The sequence below is a fragment of the Benincasa hispida genome, chromosome 6, assembly GCF_009727055.1.
Source record: "Benincasa hispida cultivar B227 chromosome 6, ASM972705v1, whole genome shotgun sequence".
In the NCBI taxonomy this organism is placed as follows: Eukaryota; Viridiplantae; Streptophyta; class Magnoliopsida; order Cucurbitales; family Cucurbitaceae; genus Benincasa; species Benincasa hispida.
Genome location: NC_052354.1, coordinates 34,156,043 through 34,161,529, shown reverse-complemented (window position 1 = coordinate 34,161,529; position 5,487 = coordinate 34,156,043).

Below are 5,487 nucleotides of genomic sequence, written 5' to 3'. Positions count from 1 at the left end.
TTTGCACAATAAAGAATTTGTCCAGGGCAGCGTGGGTCTGCCGATGGCAGTGACGACCAACTCCGACAACCATTATTTATAATTATTAATTAAATAAAATTATTTTAATTTTAATTTAATTAAATGGAGGAAGTTACAACTCCTTCCCCTTAAATTAAATTATTTTTTACGAACGCTCATCTTCTTGCTTTGGCTTCCCAAGAAAAAAATCTCTCTGTTTTTCTCTCGTTGGAATTCACAGAAAAGAAAAGTTCTTCTTGTTCCTCCTTTCAATTTTATTCCTCCTCCAAAAGAAAGCAGAGCCCATTACTCGTGTTGAATTCTCAATCCAAAGAGAATGCAAGAGGTTCCATTTGTCGTGGTGACCATTTAGGATTTTTGTTTTTTGGAGATTGAGATCTAGAATGAATGGTTCGTGATCCGGATCAAAGGAAGTCATGAAGACTTTTTGGCTACAAGGGTAAGCATTCTTCATCCCTAAAATATTCTATGAATTTGCATGTTGTAAATTTTATTGAAATGCATAATTTTTCTATTTCTGTAAAATTGAGATTCTGTGAAAATTGTAACACTAGGATTGATCCCCTTTCGCTGCGAACCTTCACCTGTTTCTTCAGGATTGATAGTTGTTAAGGATATTGTAGGTTCAGGATGATAAGCTGACGTCTTAGGGTAATGATGACCAAGTTGTCGATTTAGAGCATGATGACCATGTTGCAGCTTCAAATTTTGTGAATGCTACAACATTGATTTTTCCTTTTAAGTCTTTTCAACATATGGGTGATTTGACGTACTCAGTTCTTCAAGCGGCACATCAAGATAAAATGGGACCATCTATTGGTTAAAAGTATGAAGACGTGCTGGTGTGATCATAATTGTTAACTTCATGAGTTTTCATCCATTTTAAACAACCAATGCTAATTTACAAGGGAGTACCTATTAGAATGCTCTCTTTTCAAGATTAGAGAAGAAATTTTTAGAATTTTCAATAATGCAGTACTATAAGAATAAATGAAATTCAAATCTAGAAAATCAACCTTCGAATTTTGATTGCAACCAATGGAGACAAAAAATCTACACTTATGGAAACATTTTTTTAGCAATTTGGATTGATTTAACAACAAATACAATAGAGAGAGAAAGCTCATATGAGAAAAGTCAACATTCAATTATTTAAAAATCTCGAACAGAACAGAAGAATGCCCATGACATGTTCATAAAGGCAAATACAAATCTTGCTAAGAGGAAGAAGAAGCACAATTGACCAATCAAATGCCTGCAGAACACAGTCCAAAAGAGTTTGTGTCACACCCCACTTCAGATTACCTTCTTAACCTAGATGGAATGGTGACTGCAGCAGTTACCAACCCTTTTGCTGGCACTTACTACCTAACTAACCTATTAACTTTTACTCAAATCCTGAATATATACACATTATCAATATACCAACATATTAACTCGGAACTTAACACATTTACATTACAGGGTTTCACAGCATTGTTCATACATGAATATTACAACTTAGTGAGCCCTATCTAGTATACTAGTCACTAGACAGACATGTGTACTAACTAATACAGGTTTTCAATTACACTTCCTTCAACTGGTTTCTTTGAGTGTCAGAGCAGCATCAGAAAAGTCTTTTGGGAACTGACCGCTATCTAAAAAGGAAAAAAAATTGAAAACGTGAGCTAGAAGCCCAGTGAGTGACTTAATAAATACATAAATTTCATGCTTAAACTGAAAGTTTGAAAACATAATATTGGAACTAAAATGTACCAATCAAACGTGTACACAAAACCTTTAAAACCACCATTAAACATTATTATTCCTTAGTTGAAAATGAGCATACATCGCTCTAGCTCCCAACATTTGTTACCGGCCAAGAGACCCATACTTCAACCTCCCTTTATCCTTAGTTGAGAGTGAACTACTAGATCTAACCCTCAACGTCAACCTTAGTCACGGAGAACTCTTTTTCTCAATCCTTCAACATCAACCTTAGTTGGGGAGAACCCTTTTGCTCAATCCCTCAACGTCAACCTTAGTCGGGGAGAACCCTTTTGCTTAATCCCTCAACGTCAACCTTAGTCGGGGAGAACCCTTTTGCTCAATCCCTCGACGTCGTATTACCAACGTGTACGTGGTGTTTTCTATGTACCGTCAACACCTTCGGTACATTTATTCAGATACCTTCCTTACCTTCAGTATCCGACTCACTTAAGCTATCAAGTTCTCAAAGAGCATTAAAAGAATAGTTTTCAAATATAACATAGAAAACTCTTTAGGATACCTTCCCTACCTTCAGTATCCCTTTTCATTTTGTTTAGGAATACAACGCATGTACTTTGACAACCTTAGGTATTTAAAACATAGTATATCAAGCTTCATTCAACCTTAGCTTTAACCCTAACACATGCTTCATACTTTGTGAAATAAGTTGGCTTAAAACATACTGAACCAGCTTGTAAAAACCACTAGCATGCGTTAGACATGGAAAAAATACTTGGAAAACCCATGCACTAATAAACATAATGAAAAGGGAGTTACTAAAACATGCTGAAAGTATTTGGACAAGATAACATATTTAAATCGTGTCAATTTCCATGGAAAAACATGCTTTACTTAGCACGAGAAATAGCTTCAAACATATGTTGCTTGGCACTTCATTTGAACACTTAGCATGAGAAATATCTTCTAAGAAATCATAGTTTCTAAATCATTAAAACATTAAATCATCACATAGTCACTCATAGCTCGTTGGCCTCTTAATGGGTTATACGCCTCTACTAGCGAGATACTCATCATGAGTGCATTCTTCTCATGAGCGAGATCTTTCATCCTAGCGATACTCACCTTTCTAGCGAGATTCAGCCCAATTTCTAGCGAGATTTCTTTCTAGAGCGAGATTCTCATCACAAAATTAGCGAGATTTCCTTCATTAGCGAGATCCTCAGTACAAAATTAGCGAGATTTTCTTCATAAGCGAGATCCTCATTCTCCATATGAGCTGTTTGCTTGTTCTTCCCAAGCAGCTGTCTGCTTATGCACAGCTTCTTTGTTACAACTTAAAAAATTCATAACTGAACTTGTTTAGAATTGAGTTAACTTTCTTACCTTAAAATTTCAGCCAAAAATTCCTTATAGATTGGCCTGAAGCTTCCAATCTTCACCTCGAGCCTTAATTAATCCGAGATTCTGCCTCTTCTGCAAATTCTCTACTTTTGTTCTTCTCCTCTTGCAATCTTTCTCCGGCAAGACAACCTCAAAAACTAGATTCTCCCAGCTTTCAAATGGCACTACTTTCACTAAATTTTCTCTTGTCAATTGCCGAAACCATGTTTTTGAAGTTCCTTTTCCCTTTTAATCTTCTTGCTGCCTCCCGAATTCAAGGATTACCTACCACGTACCAAACCAATAAGTGAGTTTCCTTATTTTACATGTTTTTCCTTTCCTTTCTCAACAACTCCTATAAATAACATGGATTTTTACTTATTAGATATTTAATATATCATTCCTTTGGCTAAACATGCTTGTTTAGGAAACTTAGAATTCGGGGTTTACACTTAGCTACACAAGAACTTATTTTTTCTTGCTTCCATCCTCTATCCCTTCTAAACCATGGCTTCATTTAACTCACTAGAAGACATCACAATACTTACTCTTACTTAAAGTAATTAGGATTCGGGTTTTATAATTTGATACCCTAGAGTTTCGTTGCATGTAAAGAAGATGAAGTGGAGGGTGAAGACAAAGCCCAATGGCGATATTTTCATGATTTCTAGTAAGGTTTTTTTTTTTTTAGATCTACCCAGTTATAGTACAAGAAAGATGGTAAGATCTACATACTTATAAATCCAACAAGAATATTTTGCCATAAGTATATGCTAACTTTTCTTGTTTGATTTAAAATAAAAACTCAATGACGAGCCAATGCTTGATTTTTCAAACTATTTAGAAAAGAATGCTTTATGCTCCAAATGAATTGATCATTCTTAAAAAAAAATTAGTTGACAATACCTGTTACTCCATTTTCTTTTTCAATTTCTTCTCCACTATTGCAGTTTGTTGGTATAACAATAATTGATTAAGTAAGAAAACATAAGGATAGCCAAATGAAAGAGATCTTATTGAATAATAAATTTTATTTAAAAGTTCGAGTCAAAGCACAACCTTCTTTTGAGAAATCAAAATATTTCTCTTTTCTTGATCAAACATTGCAACAACAATCTTTTTCACTAGAAAGATTAGGTAGCTTTGGGTAACAAAACCCGGTACCACGATTCTCTTTGATGCAATCATTATAACATGACTCATCGTCATAAGTGTCAAAACATGGTCGAACACAATGCACATCCAATATGTCTCCTTTTGCTGCGATGTTTAACAAAAATGAAATTGTTTAAAACATTGTTTTTGCAAAAATAGAATTATGAAATTAGAGTAGTCATACTTGTTGATGTAAAGTAGACGAATAGCACCAAGATAACAATTGATGTCGCAACAAGCTTCTGAGATGCCATGTCTTCTAGACGTTTTCGGATGCTTATGCTTCTGTGAAATTATTATTTAAGATAGATATCTTTTATAAAATAAGAAGTGATGTATTTAAAGTGTCTATTTCTATAGGAGGCAATGTTAAAAACAGTAAAAGGAACAACATTATAGATAATATTTGTAAACAAAATTAGAAAAGAACTATATTTTGAATGAGACATTATTAGAAGAACTTCAAACAATACGACAACCACCACCACTCTTTTTTGAACTACTAACAAACTATATTTGATGTATGAAAATCAATTATGTACGAAATTTCATCAAAACTGTGAAGAAAACAAATAAAAGAATTGTAGGAAACACGAAATGTTCCCAAATTTTATTTTTTTCTAACTACACCAAACAATCTAAACACGACCAATTTTTAAGTTTAAGAAAAACACTACTTAGTATGAGAATGCCATTGAAAAAAATATATTTATTTGCATATTTTTAAACTTCAACTACAGAATGAGGACTTTTGACATATTTGGATCGTCAACTACAAACAAAATACGCCAACAAGAATATGATTAACTGATATTTGTATATATTGAGGACTAAGAGATTCGTGGTTCAAATTCCTTTGCCCCCAATTTGTACTAAAAAAAACTATACACAAAATACATTTGCCCATGAAAAATGAAAGAATGAAATAATACTCACAAGTGTCCACAAAATATAAGAGTGATGGTTTAATATATATATTTTTATACATACTTCATATATATTTTTATACATACTTAAAACTTCAATAGGAGTCAAGTTTCACACCCTTTTTTTTTTTTTTTTTTTTTTTTTCTGAAAAACAATAAAGTTTCAAGCGGTGTTTAGATGCTACATTTAGAGACATCTTTTGTAACATTCGACATGAGTTCTATAGAATAATCTCAATCTCTTGAATGGAAAATTTCTTGCAAAATAAGGATGAAAATTTCATTCATTGGC